General features: G+C 41.4%; 1 long non-coding RNA gene across 2 annotated transcripts in view; it reads left to right on the forward strand.

The window, feature by feature from the left end:
- LOC132402458 (uncharacterized) overlaps positions 1–20327 on the forward strand; it is a 55890-nt gene extending 35563 nt beyond the window's left edge. For both annotated transcript variants that reach the window (XR_009514904.1, XR_009514905.1), the window contains exon 2: positions 19766–20327. This is a non-coding gene — a long non-coding RNA (uncharacterized LOC132402458). The remainder of the gene's footprint in view (positions 1–19765) is intronic.
- The last annotated feature ends 6523 nt before the right edge of the window (positions 20328–26850 follow it).

Below are 26850 nucleotides of genomic sequence, written 5' to 3' on the forward strand. Positions count from 1 at the left end.
AAACATTCCAGAATCTGGTGATTTTTGAAAGATCATTGCAAATGCTTCCACAATCTCTTCAGCCACCTCTTTTGGAACCATGTAGTCCATTTGGTCCAGATGACTTACCTACCTTCAGACCTTTTCAGCTTTCCAAGCACCTTCTCTTTAGCAACAGCAATTACATTCACTTCTGCCCCGAGACTCTTAAAATTTCTGGCATACTGCTAGTGCCTTCCAAGTGAAGACTGATGCAAAATACTTATTACATTTGCCTGCTATTTCTTTGTCCTCCATTACTAGCTATCTGGTATCATTTTCTGATATCCACTCTTTTACTCTTTACATATCTGGAAAACGTTCTGGTATCCTCTTTCATATTATTGGGTAGTTTACCTTCATACTTAATCTTTTCTCTGCTTATGTGCTTTTTTAGTTGTCTTCTGTTGGTATGTAAAAGCTTCCCAATCCTCTAACTTCCCACTATTTTTTGCTGTATTATATGCTCTAACTTTTGCTGTTATGCTGCCTTCAATTTCCTTGTCATACAGAGTTGACTAGTGCTCACTTTAGAATATGTCTTCATCTTTAGGAGGAGTCAATCCTGAACCTTCTGATTTGCTTCTAGAAACTCCAGACATTGATGTCCTACCATCATCCCTGCCGGTGCTTCTCTAATGCCTCTGTAATTTCCTTTATTCTGCTATAATACTGATACATCTGACTTAATCTTCTTCCTCTCAAACAATGGGGTGAATTCTATATTTAATATCCTTGCCTCCCAAGGGTTTCCTTTTCTTAATCAAATTTGGTTCATTACACAACACCCAATCCGCAATTGCCTTTTCCCTAGTGGGCTCAGCTACAAGCTGCTCTATTAAGCCATCTCGTATTCATTCGACAAATTCCCTCCCTTGGGATCCAGCACCAACCTGATGTTCCCAAACTACTGGCATATTGAAATCCCCCATCACTGTTGTAACTTAGCCTTTATTACATGCTTTTTCTATTTCTCATTGAAATTTATATCCCACATCTTGACTACTGTTTGGGCTACTGGAAATAATTCTCTTCAGGGTCTTATTAGCTTTTCAGTTTCTTAACTCTGCCCAGAGGATTCCACATTTTCCAAACCCATGGCTCCTCTTTCTAAGGATTTGATTTCATTTTTTTACCAACACAGCCATCCCACCTCCTCTGCTTATCTGCCTGCCCTTCTGATATAATGTGAATATTTGGATGCTAAGTTCCAGACTAGAATTTTCTTTCAGCTACATCTCAATAATGCCCAAAATTTCATACCTGCCAATTCTAATTGTGCTGCAAAATTATCTACCTTATTCTGTATATATGTTGATTGATAGACTTATTGGCTACTGTAAACTTCTTCTAGTGTTTTGGTGAATTGGTAAATTGGTACAATGTTGTCACGTGTTCCACAGCACAATGAAAAACTTGTTTTGCATACTGTTTATGCAGATCAATTCATTACGACCATGCATTGAGGCAACGCAAGGTAAAAGAGAGCATTGAATAAATTGTTACAGTTACAGAGAAAATGCAATTTAGGGAGACAATAAGGTCCAAGATCTTAACAAGGTAGCTTATGAGGTCAAGCGTCAATTTTGTTTTGTCCTTAGGTAGTGTTCAATAATCTTATAACAGCAAGATAAAAGCTGTTCTTGTACCTGGTGATATGACCTCTCAGGCTTTTGTATCTACTACCCAGTGGGGAGAGGAGAAGAGAGGACGGTAGCTGCTTCACCAAGGCAGCAAGAACCATAGTCAGAGTCCATGGAGGGGAGACGAGCAATCTGGGTGGAGTTGATGAGATGTGGGAAAAGGAAGAAAACATCACTAGTTTAATTTGATATAATTGTCAGTACCCCTACCATGTATTTTTCCAGAAGTCATTGAAGACTAGTGAAATCCCTATGCACTGGGATATACCCTCCCGGTATATAAGAAGGGTGGCAGCACTGACACTGGTAACTATAGACCAGAAAGCTTAATGTGTATTGTAGGTAAGACAATGGAAACATTAATAAAGAATGAGATGGAAAAGCAGCTTATAAGAACAGGCATGTTAACAGAAAGCCAGCATGGGTTGAAAAAAGGGAAAACATGTTTTACCAATATGCTGGAGTTCTACCAAGAGGCAACTGAAGTTTATGATAACAAGAGAGTGACTGATAAATTTATCTGGACTTTCAGAAGGCTTTTGACAAGGTGCCCACGGGAGGTTAATAAGCAAATTACTGGAAGTAGGGATTTAGGGTAAAGTGTGCCAATGGATGTGGAATTGGCCTAAAAGCAGAAAACAACAAGTCATGGTGGGAGTATCAGTTGCACACCTAGAAGATGTTAATTGGGGTTCTGCAGAGATCATTTTTGGAGCCACTGTTGTTTCCAATTTACATTAATGACTTGTTAAACACATAAGAAATAAAACGAGTCATGTTTTCTGATGAGACAAAATTAGTGGGTCGGGCTGATAAGGTTCAGACAGCAGAATCAATATAGTTAGATCTAAACAAAAAGAAGATAAATGGCAGATGAAATTTAATGTAAGTATGTGTAAAGCATTACATAGAGGAAGTAGAAATATCAGATACAATGGGGGGAGATCTGGAGTTAAAAAGTGCACTGTATGAGAAGAGCTTCGGCATCCTGGTGGACTCATCACTATCAACATCTCAACAATGCACAGAAGTGATTAGGAAGGCTAATAGAATGTTGGGAGATATAATGCTCTCAGTGTAGTTCAAGTCTAGAGACATTCTCCTTAAGTTTGTATAATGCGAGTGTGAGGCCACATCTTGAATACTCCTGACAAAGGGTCTCGGCCCGAAATGTCGACAGTGCTTCTCCTTACAGATGCTGCCTGACCACCAGCATTTTGTGTGTGTGTGTTGTCTGAATTTCTAGCATCTGCAGATTTCCTTGTGTTTGCCCCTGAACCCTGAACACTGTGTACAATCTGGTCTCCGTATTGTGTGAGGGATGTGAAGCTCAGGATAGAGTTCAGAGAAGGGCAACCAGACTCAGTCCAGGTCTGCAGGGTATGAGCTATGAATAAAGATAGAAATAATTACATTTCTTTAGCCTAAATAGACGTAGAATGAGAGGAGGCATGGTAGATGTTTTAAAAATCTTGAAGGGTGAAAGTGAAGTCGACGCCAGGTGCTTTTTCAAAATTAATCCATCATCAAGGGCAAGGGACCAAAGGTGTAGAATGGGTAAAGGGAGATTTCAGACTCACATCAGGAAGCAAGTTGTGGGTACCTGGTACAAACTACCTAGATATGTAGTTGAGAGTACTGCCTTAGAGATATTCAAACCTCAGCTCTGTAGTTATTTCTGTGAATTGGAATTTGACAAGCTTTGTTGGCAAAACATTTCTAATGTTCTCATGTGAAGACATGTGAGCTGGAAGGCTTGTTTCTGTGCTGGACTGATCTGTGGTCTATGTAAGCCCTACTTGTAAATGGGTGCTTGATGGTCAGTGCCAACTCAGTGGGTCTGAAGACCTTGCTTTTTTGCCATGCTCTATGACTCTACGATTCAGACTTCATCAGCTGGCACTGATGTCTTTTTGTCTTGTGCGTTGTTGTGTAAGCAATTTCCTTTGCAAGCATTCCTGGTGAAGCTTTATTGACTTGGAATTGCAATACACGAGTGACATTTATGGGACCTGACACATTCAATTTGATCACTTACCTGCCTTGAAGTTAAAGTAGTCTGAACATTGAATGATATTTGTGTTTCTGGTTCTGCTTAATCCATTTGAATAAAGTAGTTCAAAAGCAATTCAGCCCAGATCTCACTGAACTTGGGCTGCCTGTAATAGTCATCTGCAACATCCTTCATCCTAAGTTTGACTGATCAGTTGAGTAATAAAGCTTTGAGAGCCAGCAGGGAATGTATGTCACAGTGCAGTGATATGGGTGAGCCAGAACAAACCCAGCCAACAGAATTCTTCTGGAATCCTTTATCAATGGTCAAGACCTGTGGAAGAAAAACAAAAATGCAGATGCTGGAACTCTGCACATGTGCAAAGAGTTCACATTGAAGATACTTTGCCAAAAACAGTTATGTTGACTGTTAAACTTTTGTACACTTTCAAAATGTCCCTGACATTTGGAATCATACACACCAGATAAATATTATGCATATGCCACAATAATTCTCTTACTGTACCTGGGATAGTAAATGGCCATTGTGTGTTCTTCATGTCAGATGTTGGAGTCCTGGGAGACCCAGAGTCTCCCAGGGAACTACATCTGTGTGAAGTGCATCTGGCTGCAGCTCCTTGAAGATCGTGTTAGGGATCTGGAGCAATAAGCTGGATGACCTTCGTCTTGTATGGGAGAGTGAGGAGATAATTGATCAGAGTTACAGGGATGTAGTCACCTCGAAGTTGCAGGAGGCGAGCAGCTACGTAACTGTCAGGAGGAATGGAAATGTAAATAGGCAGTTAGAGCAGAGCACACCCGTGGTCATTCCCCTCAAAAATAAGTATACTGCTTTGGGTATTTTGTTGGGGATGACCTCCAGGAGAATGCCACAGCGACCAGGTTACAGACACAGTGCGTGGGTCTGTGGTGCAGAAGGGAAAGAGAGAGAAGAAGGCAGCGGTAGTGATAGGGGACTCAGTAGTGAGGGGAATAGACAGGAGACTCTGTGGACATGAATGGACACCCAAATGGTATGTTGCCTCCCAGGTGCCATAGTCAGGAATGTCTCAGGTCACATCCACAACATTTTGGAGAGGGAGAGAGCAGCCAGATGTCTTGGCACATACTGGTACCAATGACATAGGAAGGAAATGCAAAGAGGTCCTGAAAAGAGATTTTAGAGAGCTAGGAAGAAAGCTGAGGAGCAGGATCTCCAGGGTAGTAATTTCTGGATTTTTGTCTGTGCCACGCGCCAAAGAGGGTAGAAACAGGATGATTTGGCAGATAAATGTGTGGCTGAGAAGCTGGTGCAGGGGGTGGGACTTCACATTCTTGGCTTTTTGGAATCTCTTCAGGGGGATGTATGACCTGTTCAAAAGTGGCGGGTTGCATCTGAACTCGAGGGGACTAATATTTTCATGGGCAGGTTTGTTAGAGCTGCTGGGGAGGGTTTAAACTAATTTGGCAGGAGGGTGGGAACCAGAATGAAGGGACTCAGGATAGGAAGGATGGTAAAAAAGTAAAGGTAGTGTGCAGTCAGACTGTCAGGAAGGGCAGGCTGGTGATAGGACATAGTCGCAGCCAACAGAGTGAATATCAGTACTTTAGGGATGCAAAATCAAAAAGGGTAGCAAATACAGTACTCAAAGTGTTGTATGTCATTGCGCGAAGTATAAGAAATAAATTGGATCATCTTGTTTCACTATTACAGGATGATGTTGGGACCATCAAGGAATCATGGCTGAAGGATGGTTGTAGTTGGGAGCTGAATGTCCAAGGTTGCACATTGTATCAGAGGAATAGGAAAGTAGGCAGAGGGGGAGACATGGCTTTGCTGGAAAAGAATGGCATCAAATTAGCAAGTAAGATGTGACATAGGATCAGAAGATGTTGAATCCCTGTGGGTTGAGTTAAAGATCTGCAAGGGTAAAAGGACCCTTTTGGCAACTATATACAGGCCTCCCAACAGTGGCTGGGAGGCGGACCACAGATTTCAACAGGAAATAGAAAAGGCATGTCAAAAGGGAAATGTTATGATAGTCATGGAAGATTTTAGCATGCAGGTCAATTGGCGAAAATCAAGTTGGTAATGGATCTCAGCAGAGTAGGTTTGTTGAATGTCTAAGAGGTGGCTTATTAGAGCAGTTTGTCATTGAACCTACAGGGGGATCAGCTGTACTGGATTGGGTGTTAAGTAATGAACTGGAGGTGATTAGGGAGCATATGGTAAAAGAACCATTCGGAACCAGTGGCCACATTATGATTGAGTTTAACTTGAAATTTGATAGGGAGAAAGTAAAGTCTGATGTAGCAGTATTTCAGTGGACTAAGGGAAATTACAGTGGTATGAGAGAGGAGTTGGCCAAAGAAGATTGGAAGGAGTTGCTGGCAGGGATGTCAGCAGAGCAGCAATGATGTGCGTTTCTGAGAAAAATGAGGAAGGTGCAGGACATATGTATTCCAAAAGTGAAGAAATGCTCAAATGGCAAAATAGTACAACTGTGGGTGACAAGGGAAGTCAAAGCTAATGTAAAAACAAAAGAGAGGGCATACAGCAAAGCAAAAATTAGTGGAAGATAGAGGATTGGGAAGTTATTAAAAACCTACAGAGCAACTGAAAAATCATTAGAAGGGAAACGATGAAATATGAAAACAAATAATATCAAAGTGTATAGTAAAAGCTTTCTCAAGTCTGTAAAAGATAGAAGTGTGAATATAGGACTGCTAGAAAATTAGGCAGGAGAAATAGTTACAGGAGACAAGGAGATGGCTGATGAACTAAATGAGTATTTTGCATCAGTCTTCACTGTGGAAGACACTAGTAGTTTGCCAGATGTTGTATTGTGTGAAGGAAGAAAAGTAGGTGCAATTACTATTACAAGGGAGGTGCTCAAAAAGCTGAAAGGTCTAAAAGTACATGCCACCTGGACCAGATAAACTGCACCCTAGGGTGCTGAAAGAGATTGTGGTGGTATTAGAAATGATCTTTCAAAAATCATTGGACTCTGGTATGGTGTCAAAGGACTGGAAAATTGCAAATGTCACTCCACTCTTTAAGAAAGGAGGAAGGCAGCAGAAAGGAAATTATAGACCAGTTAGCCTGACCTCAGTGGTTAGGAAGATGTTAGAGTTAATTGTTAAGGATGAGGTGATGGAGTATTTGGTGACACAGGACAAGATAGTACAAAGTCAGCATGGTTTCCTTATGGGAAAATCCTGCCCGATGAACCTGTTGGAATTCTTTGAGAAGATTACAAGTATGATAGATAAAGGGATGCAGTGGATGTTGTATATTGGGACTTTCAGAAGGCGTTTGACAAGGCGCCACACATGAGGCTGCTTACCAAGTTAAGAGCCCATGGTATTACAGGAAAATTACTAGCATGGTTAGAGCATTGGCTGATTGGAAGAAGGCAGTGAGTAGGAATAAAAGGGTACTTCTCTGGTTGGTGGCCAGTGACTAGTGATGTTTTGCAAGGGTTGGTTTTGGAACCATTTCTTTTTATGTTGTAATTAAATGATTTAGATGATGGAATAGATGGCTTTGTTGCCAAGTTTGCAGATGATACGAAGATAGGTGGAAGGGCAGGTACTACTGAGGAAACAGGTAGGATGCAGAAGGACTTCGACAGATTAGGAAAATAGGCAAGTCAGTGACAAATGAAATATAGTGTTGGAAAATGCATGGTTATGCATTTTGTTAGTGGAAATAAATGTGCGAACTATTTTCTAAACAGGGAGAAAATCCAAAAATCTGAGACGCAAAGGGACTTGGAAATCATTGTGAGAAACACCCTAAAGGTTAAGTTGAATGTTGAGTTGGTGGTGCAGACGGCAAATGCAGTGCTAGCATTCATTTCAAGAGGTCTAAAATACAAGCGCAGGGATGTGGTTCTGAGGCTTTATAAGGCACTGATGAGGCCTCAGCTTGAGAATTGTCTACAGTTTTGGGCTCCTCATCTTAGAAGAGATGTGCTGATATTGGAGTAATGGGGGACAATGAAATGGCGGATGAACTGAGAAGTATTTTATATCAGTCTTCACTGTGGAAGACACTGGTAGTATGGTAGAAGTTCCGGGTGTCAGGGGGCATTATAGGGAGAAGGTTCTTGGGAAAATGAAAGGTCTGAAGGTAGATAAGTCACCTGGACCATATGGTGTACACCTCAGAGTCCTCAAAGATGTGGCTGAAGAAATTGTGGAGCTAATATTAGTGATGTTTCAAGGAACACTAGATTATGGAATGGTTCTGGAAGACTGGAAAATTGCATATGTCACTGCACTCTTCAAGAGGGGAGAGAGGCAGAAGAAAGGAAACTTTAGGCCAGTTAGTCTGTCCTCAGTGGTTGGGAAGATGTTGGATTAGGTTGTTAAAGATGAGGTATTAGAGTATTTGGAGGCACATGATAAAATAGGCCATAGTCAGCGTTGTTTCCTCAAGGGATGATCTTGCCTGATAGATCTGTTGGAAATCTTTGAAGAAATAAAATGCAGGATAGACAAAGGAGCTTGGATTGTTGTGCACTTGGAACTTCAGAAGGCCTTTGGCAAGGTGCCAGACATGACACTGCTTAACGAGCTATGGGCCAAGGTACTACAGGAAAGATATCTAGCATGGATAAAGCAATGGCTGACAGACAGGAGGCAAAGAGTGGGAATAAAGGGAGCCTTTTCTGTTTGGCAGCCGGTGACTAGTGATATTCCACAAGATTCTGTGTTGGGTCCAATTCTTTTTTCATTATACGTCAATGATTTTGATGATGGAATTAATCCTTTGCTGCAAAGTTTGCAGACAATACAAAGGTTGGTTGAAGGAGAGGCAGTTTTGAGGAAGTAGAAAGGCTACAGATGAACTTGGACAGATTAGGAGAATAGGGAAAGAAGTGGCAGATGGAATACAGTGTCAGGAAGTGTATGGTCATGCACTTTGGTAGAAGAAATGAAAGGTGTAATTATTTTCTAAATGGAGAGAAACTACAATAAACTGAGGTGCAAAGGGACTTAGGAGTCCTTGTGCAGGATTCCTTAAAGGTTAATTTACAGATTGAGTCTGTGGTGAGGAAGGCAAATGCATTCATTTCATTTGTGAGCAGTTTTGGGCCTTTTATATTAGAAAGGTTGTGCTGAAACAGGAGATCGTTCGAAGGAAGTTCACAGAAATGATTACAGGATAAAATGGCTTGTCATATGAAGGACATTTGATGGCTCTGGGTTGTATATACTAGATTCTGAAGAATGAGTGGTGTCCTAATTGAAACCTATCAAATGTGAAAGGCTTTGATAAAGTGGATGTGGAGAGGATGTTTACTATGGTGGAAGATTCTAAGACCAGAGGACACAAACTCAGAAGAGAGCGGTGTCCTTTTAGAATGGAGGTGAGGAGGAATTTCATGAGCCAGAGAGTAGCGAATCTGTGGAATCAATTGCCGCAGCCAACCAAGGAGGCCAAGTCTTTATGAATATTTAAGGCAGAGGTTGATAGGTTCTTGACTGGTCAGGGTATGAAGGGATACAGGGTGAAGGCAGGAGATTGGGACTGAGAGGAAAAAATGGATCCGCTATAGTGAAATAGCGGAGCAAACAATGGGTGGAATGGTCCAATATTGCTCCAATATCTTACGGTCTTAATATCGCCATTTTTGCATTAAATTTGAAATAAATGCTAAGTTCAACTTACAAAAGGAAAGACTTCCAGTTGATTGACTGCTTTGAGTGGTTATAGCATATTATTCAAATGTGTTGAAACATTTTTAAAAAGGCCATCAATGTGATTAGCTAAGAACCACAACAACTGTCCTTTACACATTATCAAACAGGAGAGAATCTGCAGTTGCTGGAAATGTGGAAGTCGAATCCGGATAAACTCTCAGAGACTATTTAAGCATAAACCCTTTATTCAAAGCCTCCGGGGCACTTCAGTTAGTCGCTTAAACAGGAGCAGTAACAGACAGCTTGGTCCACCAACTAACTGGCAGTTCCTCTTACAGAAAAGATATAGTAATTCACATACCCAGACACAAAACAGGCTGGAACCAGACTTATCTATGTGCATGACAGTACTGAGAGGCAAATTACAGAATAGATATAATGGCTCCCATACACAGAACAGGCTGGACGCGACTCCCTTGTCTACTCGTCCCCCCAATCCCTTCCCACCGATCTCCCTCCTGGCACTTATCCTTGTAAACGGAACAAGTGCTACACCTGCCCTTACACTTCCTCCCTCACCACCATTCAGGGCCCCAGACAGTTCTTCCAGGTGAGGCAACACTTCACCTGTGAGTCACCTGGTGTGGTATACTGCGTCCGGTGCTCCCGGTGTGACCTTTTATATATTGGAAAGAACGCATGCAGACTGGGAGTCCGTTTTGCTGAACACCTATGCTCGGTCCGCCAGAAAAAGCAGGATCTCCCAGTGGCCACACATTTTAATTCCATGTCCCATTCTCATTCTGATATGTCTATCCATGGCCTCCTCTACTGTCAAGATGAATCCAAACTCAGGTTGGAGGAACAACACCTTATATACCGGCTGGGTAGTCTCCAACCTGATGGCATGAACATTGACTTCTCTAACTTCTGTTAATGCCCCTCCTCCCCTTCTTACCCCATCCCTGACATATTTAGTTGTTTGCCTGTTCTCCATCTCCCTCTGGTGCTCCCCCCTTCTTTCCTTCTCCCGAGGCCTCCCGTCCCATGATCCTTTCCCTCCTCCAGCTCTGTATCACTTTCGCCAATCACCTTTCCAGCTCTTAGCTTCATCCCACCCCCTCTGGTCTTCTCCTATCATTTTGCATTTCCCCCTCCCCCCACTACTTTCAAATCTCTTACTATCTTTCCTTTCAGTTTGTCCTGACAAAGGGTCTCGGCCTGAAACATCGACATTGCTTCTCCCTATAGATGCTGCCTCACCTGCTGTGTTCTACCAGCATTTTGAGGGTGCATTCCATCTGGTCCAGGAGATTTATCTACCCTTAGACTATTCAGCTTCCTGAGTACTTTCTCTGTTGTAATTGTGACTGTGCATATTTCTCTTCCCTGACACCCTTGAATGTCTGGAATATTGCTTATGTCTTCCTCAGTGAAGACTGATGCAAAATACTCGTTCAGTTCCTCCGCCATCTCCTTATCTCCCATTACAATTTTTCCAGCATCATTTTCTATCAGTCCTATATCTACTCTCACCTGTCTTTTACTCTTTATATACTTGAAACAGCTTTTAGTATCCTCTTTGATATTATTTGCTAGCTTCTTTTCATAGTTCATCTTTTCCCTCTTAATTACCTTCTTAGTTTCCTTTTGTAAACTTTTAAAAACTTCCCAATTCTCTGTCTTCCCACTAATTTTTGCTTCCTTGTATGCCCTCTGCTTTGCTTTTACTTTGGCTTTGACTTCTTTTGTCAGCCACGGTTGCATCCTTTTTCCGTTCAAAAATTTCTCCTTCTTCTTTGGAATACATCTGTCTTGCAGCTTCCTCACTTCTTGCATAAACTCCTGCCACTGCTGCTCTACCGTTATTCCCGCTAGTGTCCCTTTCCAGTCAACCTTGGCCAGTTCCTCTCTCATGTCACTGTAATTTCCTTAACTCCACAGAAATACCGACACATTGGATTTTGGCTTCTCTTTCTCAAATTTCACGGTGAACTCAATCATGTTGTGATCACTGCCTCCTAAGAGTTCCTTCACTTCCATCTCTCTAATCACCTCTGGTTCATTGCACAACACCCAGTCCAGTACAGCCGTTCCCCTAGTGGGCTCAACAACAAGCTGTTCTAAAAAGCCATCTCGTAGACATTCTACAAAGTCTCTCTCTTGAGATCCAGTGCCGACCTGATTTTCTCAATCCACTCGCATGTTAAAATCCCCTACAACTATCATAACACTGCCCTTCTGGCAAGCCTTTTCTATTTCCTGTTGTAATTTGTAGTCCACATCACTGCAGCTGTTTGGAGTCCTGTAGATAACTGCCATCAGGGTCCTTTTACCCCTGCGATTTCTTAGCTCAACCCATAAAGATTCTGTACCTTCCGATTCTATGTCAACTCTTTCTAATGATTTAATATCATTTCTTACAATTAAAGCCACGCCACCCCCTCTACCTACTTGCCTATCCTTCTGATACACCGTGTATCCTGGGACATTCAGCTCCAGAGACATGCATCCTTTAGCTACGTCTCACTGATGGCCACAGTATCATATCTGCCAATCAGTAACTGTACAACAAGATCATCCACCTTATTCCTTATGCTGCGTGCATTGAAGTATAACACCTTAGGTCCAATATTTGGTACTTTTTGCATTGATTGCACTGCAACTCATCCCAATGGCTACAAATTTGCTCCATCACCTGCCTGTCCTTCCTGACATCCTTACTGCCCACTACCTGAGATTTATTTCTGTTTTCCCTATCCTCTGCTCCATCATTCTAGTTCCCATCCCCCTGCCAAATTAGTTTAAACCCTCCCTAACAGCTCTATTAAACCCTCCTGCCAGGATATTGGTCCCCCTAGGATTCAAGTGTAACCCGTCCTTTTTGTACAGGTCACACCTGCCCCAAAAGAGGTCCCAATGATCCAGAAACTTGAATCCCTGCCCCCTGCTCCAATCCCTCATCCACACATTTATCCTCCACCTCATTCCATTCCTACTCTCATTGTCGCGTGGCACAGGCAGTAATCCCGAGATTACTATCTTTGTGGTCTTTCTTCTCAACTGCCTTCCTAACTCCCTATATTCTCCTTTTAGGACCTCTTCCTTTTTCTTACCTATGTCATTGGTACCTATATGTACCACAACCCCGGCTCCTCACCCTCCCACTTCAGGGTATCTTGGACGCGATCAGAAACATCCCAGACCCTTGCACCAGGGAGGCAAACTACCATCTGGGTCTCCTGATCGCATCCACAGAATCGCCTATCTGACCCCCTAACTATCGAGTCCCCTATTACTACTGCCTTCCTCTTCCTTTCCCTAACCTTCTGAGCTACAGGGCCAGACTCTGTGCCGGAGAAACGGCCACTGTCACTTCCCCCGGGTCGGCTGTCCCCCCAACAGTACTCAAACAGGAGTACTTATTATCAAGGGGTACAGCCACTGGGGTACTCTCTAGTGCCTGTCTCATCCCCTTCCCCCTCCTAAACGTGACCCATCTGTCTGCCTCCCGAGGCCCCAGTGTGACCACCTGCCTGTAACTCCTCTCTATCAACTCCTCACTCTCCCTGACCAGGAGAAGGTCATCGAGCTGCAGCTCCAGTTCTCCAACACGGTCCCTTAGGAGCTGCAGCTCAGCACACCTGGTGTAGATGTGGACGTCCGGGAGGCTAGGAGACTCCAGGACCTCCCACATCCGACACCGAGAACAACAAGCTGCCCTCACACTCGTACTTCCGCTTTCCTCAAATAACAGGAAAAACTGGAACCTAAACCTACCTCGCCTCGCCCGCTTCCGCTGAAGCCCATTGAGCCAAAGCCCTTAAGCCTACACTCTGCTCCCGGCTCACTCCTCTGCCCGCGAACGACACTGCCCACTGTTTAAGGCCGAGTCCTTTTTAAATCTTCCCCGCTTCACTGCCCGACATCACACACCTGCGCAGTCCCTCCTCTCTTAACTCCGTTGAGAATAAGAGAAAGTCAAAATGGCTCCTGCCGCACTTCCCGTTCTGACCCTCCGACTTCCTTCTCCAAATGAAAAAAGGGAAGCATGGGACTTTATTTTTCAAGTTTTTCTGAACAAGAGTACAAGTAAATTGCAGCACTGATCAGGCAATTCAGATGAAGTGACTGCATTCATTGACATGAGCTCCATCCTCTGCTCATCTCTCCTTCCTCGTTGTGTAATATCCAGATTCTGCATACTTCCCTTAACTACTGCGTGCAGCAGCAAGTTCTACATCCTCACCACTCTCTGGAGGAAGAGATTTATTGGGAATTGCTGATTGCATTTGTTGATTAGAAAAGTCAATCGGCATGGAAACAATGCTACTGAGTCCCCAATGACTATCAGTTATCCACTGACTGACACTAATCTTACACTCATCCCATTTTGTTCTCCTCAGAAACAACAATGCAACAACACTCAGTGGCTACTTTATTGAGTACTGTGTCGCCCTTAAGGCATTTGTTTAGTTTATTATATTTTCGCTTTAGTAAATCGTTTGTAATCATTTTCTAGTTAAAGCTAAGGTTGTTGAAAGTAAATTCATTGTCTGTGATATATCGCGGCATGCGATGACGCCACACCCAGTTTTGCCGCGCCTTGTGGGAAAATACCGGTTTGCAGAAACGGGAAGGAGGGGGCTTGTGTGTGCAGGATCAGCGCTAGAAAAGTTTCTTTCTACGCACTAGAAACTTCATAGAAGCAACGCCGTAAGTTCATAAGATAATTGATATGTTGAAGTAAAAATTCTGTTAAAAGTAATGACGGTTGATAAAGTTTATGTTCTTTGTTATTTAAAGAGTTGTGGATAGTTTGTGTTGAAGTATTTAAAGCAGTTGATGGCATAGGTAGATTCTGACTGTATGTTGTACTTTAATGTAATATAGTTTGTTGTAGTTTTATTTTTCCAAGTATTTATGATGTAAATGTGATGCCAAGAAGGAAACAAATACTGTATATATTTTGTATTGTTTTATCAACAGTTTTTACCATACGTTAACGTGGAAGAGTGAACAGTAAACGGATAATCTTACTGGGATCGCGCCTCATTGACCAGTTTATACTTGGTGTTTAGTTCAGAGTTTTTACACATATGCGAGAACACTATAAGTACACCTGCTCGTCAATGCAAATATCTAATCAGCCAATCATGTGACAGCAACTCAATGCATAAAAGCATGTAGACATGGTCAAGAGGTTCAACTGTTGTTCAGACCAAACATCAGAATTAGGGAAGAAATGTGGTCTGAGTGACTTAGATGTGGAATGTTTATTGGTTCCAAATGAGGCAGTTTGAGTATCTCAGAAACTGCTGGTCTCCTTGAATTTTCACACGCAACAGTCTCTGGAGTTTACAGAGTCTGGTGCAAAACACAAAAAAGAGCATCCAGTGAACTGTAGTTCTATGGGTGACAATGTCTTGTTAATGAGAAAGTTCAGAAGAGAATGGCCAAACTGGGTCAAGCTGAGAGGAAGGTGACAGTAACTCAGATAACCAAGCTTTACAACAGTGATATACAGAAGAGCATCTTTGAATGCACAGCATTTCTAAGTTTGATATGGATGGGCTACTTTAGCAGAAGACCACAAACATACACTCTGTGGCCACTTTATTGGACACAGGAGTCATCTAATAAAGTAGCGACTGATAGTAATTCAAATGTATTAGGGGAAATCTACAGTGGCTAATTAGCCTACCAACCAACTTATAAAGTCAAGATTGGGGTGCTGGAGAACACCACATGATCACAGGAGAACAAGAAAATTCAAAACAAGAGAGCTCGGAGATTGGAATTAAGCTCAGGTAACTGGAGCTATGAGCCAGCAGCTCTACTATCTGCACTTTCATGTTCTCTTTGAATAAACATGCAAGAAGTTCAGCAGAAGAGAAATTTGCAGAAGTAGGATATGTAGAGGTGAGCCAGAGAGGTTTAGGTTGAAAAATCTATTGGTGGAGATCTTGGCAGGTAATGATCAACAATTGTTGGGTGTTTACATTCGGTGGTGATCCAAACTCTAAAGTTGGAGGAGAGCAGAGAATGCAGGAAACTGCAGAGAGTTGTGGACATAGCTCAACACTCACGAAAACCAACCTCCCATGAACTCTGTACACATTTCTTGCTGCCTCAGTAAAGTGGCCAACACAATCATAGACCCAACCTAGCCTAGGCATTCTCCTTTCCTGTCAGATCCTCCTTGCCATACTGGACAAAAGATGTCTACCTTGATATGGATTTGCATGTTATTGTATGCCTGTGGTACACATTCTCTGCAATGGCAATGCTTTATTTTGCATTCTGTTATTGTTTTTCCTTGTCCTTGGCATCAAAGTGTGACTTGAAAATGATGTCAGAAGTTTTAAAATCAAGATGTTTATTAACTGGGAAGCCAGATAAGACAGCAAGCACAGCAGAAAATAAATTGGATGATTGGATTAGAACATGGGTGGTTAGGATTTAGAATGACCTCCTATGGAAATTGGGACGAGGAGGGCCAGCACTGGGATTGTCAAGCTTAAGTGAAGCAATGAGCCTTTCAGCAAAGAAAGAGGTAAGTCAGTAACTGAGTCAGGTATGTTGCCCAGTTGGAAATAGGTTCTGCCTGCGATTGTGCTAATATGTGGTCTGAAGGGACTAGGCAGAATAACAATCCGGCATGAACTAGGTGAGCCAAAGGGCACGTTTCTGTGCTGCAGTGCATTATGACTCCATGATATATGACAACAAGATTATGAACTGACTGGTTTTGCCTCGTACAAATTCCAGAGAGAAACTGGCAAAAAAAAACAAATTGTTTCAGGGATCACAGACCGTGGCTTTGTTCTTTATCATATTTAGTAGAAGAAAATACCTGTTCATCCAGAACTAAATATCAGATGAACAGACTGCAAATTTTGAGATTGGGGCTGGTGATGAAGGAAGTTTTACATGGATAATTATGTATTCTGTGGAAGTAGGCTACACGGGTAATGCCATAGAAATATTATCCTGGAATCCAAAGATGCCGACCTCAATGGTCGGAACTTTATTATTTGATTGATATCATTGTTCCTTTTATGGTCACCAAAAATCTATACAGCACTTTATCATTGTTTGCATGGGTCATTAAATAAAGTGGATAATGTTGCACTGCAAATTCTGCCTATTCAAAATTTTGGTTAATGTTACTGCTTTGAAATTCAAAATAGGAAATAGAACATTCCAGCTTCAGTTAAGAAAGAAAATCTGGTTAAACATTTTGCAAAGACACAGGCTGATTGAAATACAAATCAAGACATGGTTGTGATTTATTATTAATTTAATGTAAGAGCATTGCAAGTAACTGATATTATCTGTGATGACATGTCCTTTTATTTTATGCTGGCAAAAAAAATAAGTTTGGAAGATTTTTTATGCAAAAGAAACATTCTTTGCAATGTTAGTTAGATAATCAGTCCAGGATAGATATACTTCAGGGTAGAGAGTCACTCACTGTCTTTTAACCAAAGTGGAATTATTCATGTACAGGGTCACAAGAGGCTGCAGAGGTTTATAGACTCAACCTGCACCATGATGGGCACAACACTGTCCACCATTGAGGACATCTTCAATAAAGCAAAGCCTCAAAAATGCAGCATCTATCATTAAGGACTCTCACCGTCTGGAAAGTACCCTCTTCCCATTACTTCCATCAGAGAGGAGGTACAGCAGCTGGAAGTCCCACACTCAACAACTTAGGAACAGGTTCTTCCCCACTAAGTCCATATTACTATCCTTGTTATTCCACTCTTTGAAATTTTTGAATGAATGAATGAATAAATGAAATCTTATAAACATAAGTACAAAAATAACAAAAAGCATCATTTTCAATAAGCTGAAGCTACAGCTTATTATGCCTACCCCTCTTACTTATACAAAAACATATTTAGTGTCAATCATCACATCAAAACAAAAAAATTTCATCATCTTTTAACACAAAATCAATTCCAAGTGTCATTTATTTACACTGCTCCCATTCATTTTAAATTGTGTATTTTATATTTGTTCATTAAATTATTTTTAAGTAATTTTTAAACTTGTTAAGTGTGGTACATGTTTTTAAATTCTTACAACTGTTCCATATATTCACCCCTCTGACTAATATACAATGATTTTTTTACATTTGTTCTTATCCTTTGTTTTGGAAATATACATGTTCCTCTCAAATCATGTTGACTTTCTCTCATTTTAAACAATCTTTGGATACTTTGTGGTAACTGTCCATTTTTAACTTTATACATATTTATGTATTATTTTAAAATCTACAAAATCTCTGAATTTTGAATCTACGAACCTCTCTGATGGTGGTGTCGGAAAAGAGGATGCTGTCCAAGTTGCCTGCCATCTTGGACAATGTCTCCCATCCACTCCACAATGTACTGGTTAGGCACAGGAGTACATTCAGCCAGAGACTCATTCCACCGAGATGCAACACTGAGCATCATAGGAAGTCATTCCTGCCTGTGGCCATCAAACTTCACAACTCCTCCCTCGGAGTGTCAGACACCCTGAGCCAATAGGCTGGTCTGGTACTTATTTCCACTTGGCATAATTTACTTATTATTATTTAATTGTTTACAGTTTTATATTGCTATATTTCTACACTATTCTTGGTTGGTGCAAGTGTAATGAAACCAAATTTCCCTCGGGATCAATAAAGTATGTCTGTCTGTTTAAAGTGTTTAGTTGAATTTAGTGGATTGGTTGGCTCATAATAACTTGTCTTATTTGCAATTTGAATGGCTTTCTTTTAGAGTAGAAAAATTGAGTTTGTATATGTTTTGTATGTATTTCCCCGTACCTCTACACAGTAAGTCATATATGGGACTATAAGTGAACAGTATAATGTATACAAAGATTCCTGATTTAAGAAATCTTGTGCTTTGTATTGCAATAGATTTTGACATTTTTGTTTTGACCTAATTTATATGTGGTTTCCAGCTTAATTTACTATCTATTACCACTCCTAAAATTTTTGTTTCAGATAGCTTATCAATTTCAACATTGTTTATTCTAAGTTTTCTCTGAGTTTGGTACACGGTTTCCACATTCTTTGAAATTTATAGATTTATGTATTTGCACCGTACAGCTGTCACAAAACAACATATGTCAATGATAATAAATCTGATTCTGACAAGAACATGAACATGCAGTGAATAGAAAAATACAGACCACGTACAGTCAGGTGGGATTAGTTTGGATTGGCATCATGGGTGTCATGGGCATCACGGTCTGAAGGGTATGTTCCTGTGCTGTATTAGTTCAAAATTCAAAGTAATTTTTTTGTCCAAGTACACATATTCACCATGTACAACCCTGAGATTCATTTTCTTATGGGCATTCACATTGAATACAAAGAAATAATAAATAATAACAACAATAATAAATAAGCAAAAAATATCAAGGACATGAGATGAAGAGCCCTTGAAAGTGAGTCCATAGGTTATTGGGACAGTTTAGTGTTGGGGTGAGTGAAGTTCTCCCCTCTAGTTCTAGAGCCTGATGGTTGAAGGTTTAGTGGTTCCTGAACCTTGTGGTCTGGATCCTTCAACTCCTGTTCCTGATGGCAGCATGCTTGAATGGTGGGAGTCCTTGATGATGGATGTTACTTTCCTGTAACAGTGCAAGTAGATGTGCCCTATGGTGTGGAGGGCTTTATCTGTGATGGACTGGGCCATCTCCACTACTCCTTATAGTTTTTTTGTTCAAGGACATTAAGTGTTTCCATACCAAGCTATGGAAGTAGAGGTGCTTCCGTGCTTTCTTCATAATTGTAAACGATCAATATACTCTCCACTGCAACTCTAATAGAAGTTTGTCAATGTTTTAGATGACATGTCAAATCTTTGTAAACTGCTAAGAAAGTAGAGGCGATACCTTACTTTCTTTGTAATGGCACTTCGTGCTGGGCCCAGGACAGATCCTTTGAAATGATAACACTGAGGGATCTGAAGCTGCTGACTGTCTGCACTTCTGATCCCCTAATAAGGAATTGCTCATGGACCTTTAGTTTCTTCATCCTGCAGTCAATAATCAGCTCCTTGGTCTTGAAGACATCGAGTAAAAGGTTGCTTTTGTGTCACTACTGAGCCAGATTTTCATCCTGTTTCCTATATGCTGATTTGCCACCCCCTTAGATTTGGCCCATGATGGTAGTGTTGTCATCAAATTTAATATGCAAATGGATCATGCTTAGCCACACAATCATAAATGTAAAGCGAGTAGTGCAGGGGCTAAACACAAAGCTTTGTGGTGTCTCTGTAGTGATAATGATTGTGGGGGAGATGTTATTGCTAATCACACTTGACTGGGATCTGCAAGTGAGGAAATCGAAGATCTATCTGCACAAGGTCTCTCTCCCCCTCTCTCTCTCCCTCACACTCTCTCTCTCCTTCCCTCCCACTCACTGTCTCTCTCTCTCTCTCTCTGCCTTTCAGACTGGATCCTGAACTTCTTGACAGAAAGGTGATCATCAGTCCATATTGGTAACACCATCCCTAGGTCCATCTCGCTGAGCACCAGCTCCCCCCAGGACTTCATCCTCCGTCCACTGCTGTCCATGCTCCTGACACATGAATGTACTGCAAGATCCAGTTCAGACTAACTGGTGACACAACAGTGGTTGGCCTCATCAAAAATGATGATGACATGGCTTACAGAGAGGAGGTTGAGCAGCTGGTGGAATGGTGCAAGCACAACAACAATGTGGACAAGAGCATCCAGATGATTGTGGACTTTAGGAAGCTGCAGATTGACCACTCCTCCCTGCACATAAGTGGCTCCTCTGGTGAGAGAGTTAGGAGCACCAGCTTCCTGTGAATGCATGTAATGGGGGGATCTCAGCTAGTCCTTTACTTTACTTTTATTGTCACTTTTACTTTTGATGTCCTTTACTTTAACATCACCTCTTTCGTCAAGAAGGCATAGCAGCATCTCCACTTTCTGTGGAGATTGAGGTGAGCTAGGCTCTCCCCCCCTCCCCTACCATTTTTTTTACAAGTGCATCATCGAGGGTGGTTGCATCATCATCGAGTACGGAAATCACGAGGTATCTGACTGCAAGTCCTTGCAAAGGATTGTGAAGCCTGCTGAGAGGATCAGGGTCTCTCTTCCACCCATCAGAGATATTTATCAGGAGAGTGCATCGACATTGATGCCCCCTATCCATCCAACAATCTCTTTGACAAATACCATCAGGAAGCTGATAAGACAAGAACTGTTAGGATGTGAAAGTTTCTTTCCCCAGGCCGTAGGATTACTGACCTCTCTGCCACCACCCAGGTCTCATCACATATGAAGCGCCAGTTGCATTATACTGTTTATTTTTTTAACTTGTGTTTAAATGCACCTTATTACTTGTTAACTTGTTTGTGGTAATATCATTTTACGTGTTGTGTGCGAGTTATATGGACTGTGTTGTGTACCTTGAGTGGAAGAACTTGTTTCATTTCATGTATACACGCGTAACATTGAATGGCAATAACCTCAATTTGAAAATGGAACTGTATGTTTTGGTGGGCATGCAACAAATAAAGCTAATCTTTAACCTCTGATGACATTGTGCGTACAGACTCATTTCCCAGGAAATGAAACATATAATTTTCAGCATTCTCTGTCAGGTCACGGATAGATCTTAAAGCTACCTAAAATTATGTGGCAATGTTCTGTGGGGGCAAAGGAATGGTCAACATTTTGGGTGGTATCCCTGCATCAAGTTTCACTCTCCCTCAAATGCTTCTCAGCCTTCTGAGTTCCTACAACAGATTTTTTGGTTGCCCCTGATTCCACCAGCTGCAATCTCTTGCGTCTCGATGCTTCAGGTGGGAATCTTTCTACCTGGAACTTGGCGGCAGAAAAGATAACCAATCATAGCTCAAAGGCAGAATGCCACGCTCCTCTTGATAAGGTGCCACACGGCAGCACTTTATATGGAGTTCTCAATTGGACTCCATTGCAACTCCACGTAAGGAAGGAGAATTGATCTGTAGGTGTACCGTGAAGTTAAAATGTTGTCCATTTAATGGCTTCGCAGGAAACGGTCCAGGTGAATATTCATCCCTGTTGATGAATCCACGCTGCTCTCTGATTAAATTGATTCCACCAGGCTGAAAATTCGCCAAGAAAGCTTCAGGTGAATTATAAGCATTTTCCCCATTTATCATCGCTGTCAACTGTTTATCGGGAAATCTGGAACTTGTTAAGCAACCTTGTCTGTTCTTGCCTAGCACGAGTGCGCTGTCAGGTTTATTTTGTATGCAAAAGAAATCCTTTCAGTGTGAACCGTCGATAAAAGAAGATTTAAGCCAAGGGAAAAATAACTGCATTTACAGTTCTGGCAGAGTCACGGATGACGGCTGGGGGGAGTCTCAATCTGAGACACCAAGAGAATCCGGAGCAAAGGAAAGAGAAGAAAAGTTTAACTGATGTGGAAGAACCCGAGGAGGACCTTGAGGTGAGTCAATAAACTCTTTACTGCTCGCGTCTTGCGTGGCGCCGTGAAATAGAATACACCTGGGTGAGCTACTGCCTGCTGCCGAGCCATTGATGAAGGTCAGCTGAGAATGGTTTGCAGATGACCACCCCCCACCCCGTTTAAAGTGAATCAAAGTGGTGATGTGTTATCACAGCTCCCACTGTTAATAGTAGAGACCAGTAATCGTTTCACTAAGATGCGGACGTGTTTGCTTGTTACCCGTCCATGACCAGTATTGTTGACAGCAAGTTATCACAAGTGTAAATTTGCCACAGTACTGGTGTGATCTTTGTTTGTTGTTGAGGGTGCTATTATTTAGTCTTTTTTATTTAAAGAGCGAGGTTCCTGACAACATACATAAAATACCGGAGGAACTCAGCAGGCCAGGCAGTATCTGTGGAAAGAGTACCGTTGGCGTTTCGGGCTGAGACCCTTTAGCAGTCCCTGAAGTCGTTTTGTAGATGGCGGGGGGAGGAATTGATTGGGAATTCCCTAAAACTAATGCAAGATACCTCTGTAAAAGTTACTGTCAGAACACCCTCGCAGCTTTTGACTATAAAGTCACTATAAAGCAGAAAACAGCTTTGTGTTGTAGCGGTAAAACCGCGTTCTCAATTTGTCAGAAAACCACGGAGTTACCTGCAGAGACTTGCTACCGAACTTTGCCGCACGTAGTTTGAAAGTATTAACGAATTAATTTCATACCCTTTCCTTTTTTCCCCCTGTTGTTCTCCAGCTGATACTTTCTCCTTTTTACTTAAAACGTAATTAAAGAGTGCATAGATGAAAAGAATTGAGTTTCATCATACATTATTCAATAGTGCAAAGACAGGCATGTATCAGTTTATATAAATGTCTCAAGGCCATGGAGTATTTTAAAGGAAAATGCAAGATTATAGACTCTATATACAGAACACACTATGAAGTGGAGATGTTATTCTTAACCATGACAGATGAACGCTTTAGAAACCACTATAAATGCTGAAAATTCAGGATTTTAAAAAATGCTGGAAGCAGTTGAAGGCACTCCAAGTAACATTTATTATCAGAGTAAGTGAATGTCACCACATATACAACGGAGATTCTTTTTTTCTGTAGGCATACTTAGTAAATCTATAGAACAGGAACTGTTAACTGTATACAAACTGTGCAAATGCAGATATAAATAATGATCATGAAATAACAATACAAGAGTCCTTAAATGAATGTAGCTGTTCCCTTTTGTTCAAGAGCCTGATGGTTGAGGGGTGGTAACTGATCTTGAACCTGGTAGTGCGAGTTCTGAGGCACCTGCACTTCTACCTGATGGCAGGTAAGCAGCTTTGATGGGTGCTGCTTTCCTGCGGCAGAGTTTCATGTCCGTGTGAACAATGGTTGGGAAGTTTTTACCTATGTTGTAATCGGTGGAATCTACGACCCTTTGTCGAATGTGTTGCTCAAAGGCGTCGTTGTTTCCATACTGGGCTGTAATGCAGCCGGTCAACACACTGTCTACCACACATCTACAGAGGTTTGCCAAAGTCTTCAATGACATGATAGAACTCCACAGATGCCTGAAGAAGTATAGGTGTTTCTTGGCAATAGTATTTATATGCTGGGTCCAGGACAGGTCCTCTTTGATGGTGATAACCCGGAATTTAAAGTTACTGACCGTCTCCACCTCTGATCCTCCAATGATTATGTCTCATGGACCTCTGGTTTTCCCCCTCCTGAAGTCTACAATCAGTTCCTTGGTCTTATTGACATTAACTGAGAGGCAGTTGTAATTACACCACTCAGCCAAAGTTTCATCTCCCTCCTGCATACTGATTCATCAGCCCCGTTGATATAGGCCACAACAGTGACGTCATCAGCAAACTTGTATATGGTGTTGGAGCTGTAATTAGCCTACAATCATTGATGTAAAGCAGATGGAGCAGAGGATTAAGCACACAGCCCTGTGATGCTTCTGTGTTGATGGATATTGTGAAGGAGATGCTTTTGCCGATCTGAGCTGGTTCACTAGGTAAAATGGACTAAAGAACTATGAATTACAAACTGTTAACTCTGTTTCTCTTTCCACAGAGCCTTTCTGACTTGTTGAGAGTTTCAAGCACTTTTTTATGTCTGTATACAAAGGATAATGAGCCCATTTTTCTTTTTTTTTTGTTAATGTGTTGGGACTCCTGGTATAAAGTGAATTGCAACTGTGCAGCCTTCTGCAATTTATTCTTTCAAATGGGCTGTACTTTCATCAATCATTCATCTGGTGCTATAGAGTTCTATGATTCTCCCCATTTTATTTTGCATTCACTATTTTTCTTACAACTACATCTCCTCAAATGATTTGAAATTGAATCTTTTTTTTCCCACTCTAATTGCTTTTAGCAGAAGTTAACAATATTGTTTGGCTACTATTTTGCTTACCATCTAACCATGGTAAATAGTACTACCATGGGTAAAGTGCTTGTGAATCTTTAATGGATATGCAGAAGATTTGTAGGGAGTTGCGTCAATAATCTATCATTGTATAAATAATAAAGAGACTTTGAAACAGGATGTGCTATCCCTCTGGGCTTTGCCATGTGTACCGGTGTTTGGTGTTTCCTATTGCTACTGTTCATTACTTAAATTCTTGAGAAATATTGTTTTTGCACTATTTTAAGATTAACATGGGAGATGTGTCCAGCAATTTCTTGGAACATAGACCATTACAGCATAGGTGCTGTGTGAACTTTTAACCTACTAAGATCAATCTAAACCTTCCCTCCATTTTTTCTGTCATCCATGTGCATATCTAAGAGTTTCTTAAATGTTCCCAATGTATCTGCCTCTAAAATCAACTTTCCATACAAGAAAAAATAAAATCACCAACATTCCCTTTATAATTTACTCCAATAACCTTAAAATTATGTGCCCTTGCGGTGGCCATTTCTGCCCTGGAACAAGGGTCTCAAGCTATCCACTTGATCAATGACTTTTATTATCTTGTACATTTCTATGAAGTCACCTCTCATCCTTCTTTGCACAACCTATCCTCATAAGACATGTTTTCTAGTTGAGGCAGTATCCTGGTACATCTCCTCTGTATCCTCTGAGGCTTCCACATCCTTCCTATAATGAAGCGACCAGAACTGAGCGCAATATTCTGTGTGACCTAACTAGGGTATTCTCTAGATGTAACACCAACAAATCACATAGCTTTTTAACCACCCTATCAACTTGTGCAGAAGCTTTGAGAGATCTCTGTTCATGGAGCCCTCTGTACTTTAGCACAAAGAATCCTACCATAAACACTCCCCAGACCACCCTCCCCTGTATTCTGCTTCTTGAATTTAGATCATATGACCAGAAGGTATAGAAACTGAATTGGGCCATTTGGCCTATCAAGTCTGCTCTGCCATTTCATCATGGCTGATCCAACTTTCCTCTCAGCCCCAATCTCCTGCCTTCTTCCCATATCCCTTCATGCTCTGACCAATCACGAATCTTCTCACCTTTGCCTTAAATATACATAAAGACTTGGCCTCCACAGCTGCCTGTGACAAAAAATTCTACAGATTCACCACTCTCTGGCTAAAGAAATTCCTCCTCATCTCCATTCTAAAAGGGCACCCCTCTGTTCTGAGGCTGTGTCCTCCAGTCTTAGACTCTCCCACCAAAGGAAACATCTTCTCCACATCCACTCCAGCAAAGCCTTTGGCCTTTCAATGAGGTCACCCCTCATTCTTCTAAATTCTAGTGAGTACAGGTCCAGAGCCATCAAACGCTTTTCATAAGGCAAGCCTTTCAATCCTGGAATCATTTTCATGAATCTCCTTTGAATTCTATCCAGCTTCAGGATATCCTTTCTAAGGTAGGGGACCCAAACCTGCTCCTAATCGTCCAAGTGAGGCCTCACCAGTGCTTTATAAACTTTCAACATTATATTCTTGCTTGTATATTCTAGTCCTCTTGAAATGAATGCTAACATTGCATTTGCCTTCCTCACCACAGACTCAACCTGCAAATTAACCTTTAGAGGATCCTGCACAGTGACTCCCATGTCCCTTTTGCATCAGTGTTTCTATCTTCATTTAGAAAATAGTCAATCCTTTCAATTCTTCTAGCAATGTGCCTGACTATACATTTCCCAGTACTGTATTCCATCTGCCATTCCATTACCCATTTTCCTAATTGAAGTCCTTTTGTAGCTTCTGTACTTTTTCAAAACTACCTGCTCCTCCACCTATTTCCATATCATCTGCAAACTTTGCAACAAAGCCATCAATTCCATCATCCAAATTATTGACATATAATGTATAAAGAACCGGTCATAAAACACAGACCCCTGTGAAACAGCAACTAGCCAGAAAAGGCTCCCTCTTTGCATGCTGCCAATCAGCCAATGCTTTGACCAAGCTTGAATTTGTACTGTAATACCATAGAATCATAGCTTGTTAAGTAGCCTTGTGTGGCAACCTGTCAAAGTCTTTTAGAAAACCCAAGTTTACAACATCAACTGATTCTCCTTTGTCTATTATTATTTCCTCAAAAAGGTTCCAAATTTCTCCGGCAGAATTTTCCTTTGAGGAAACCGTGGTGACTATGGCCTTTTTGTCAGTGCCTCCAAGTACCCAGGGACCTCATTCTTAATGATCAACTCCAATATCTTCCCAGCCACTGAGGTCAGACTAACTGGCCTCCTGTTTCCTTTCTTCTGCCTCTCTCCCTTCTTGAAGAGTGGAGTGACATTTTCAAATTAATGAATTCTGTTTTCTTAATTCAGATTTCTAATAACCTGGATCAACATTTTTTCCTTCAAATGAGATGAAAGGTGATTTTATAAAGCAAAGTGTTATCTGATTACATTTTGAAATGACCAACGCATTGACACTCTGTCCTATGGACCATATCAGCTCAAACTCATGTAAATAAAAATCTCTGGAGTTTGATGCAAATCAATAACAGAGTTGAGCATGGTGGTTTACCAGTATTACACAGACAGTGAATTAATAGCTCAGGAAATTTAGCCAAGTTCTCGGGGAATGATTTCAGCAAATTTGGCCTGATGTAAGTATTGTAGACTTA

This window comes from Hypanus sabinus, chromosome 12 (genome assembly GCF_030144855.1).
Source record: "Hypanus sabinus isolate sHypSab1 chromosome 12, sHypSab1.hap1, whole genome shotgun sequence".
Taxonomy (NCBI): Eukaryota; Metazoa; Chordata; class Chondrichthyes; order Myliobatiformes; family Dasyatidae; genus Hypanus; species Hypanus sabinus.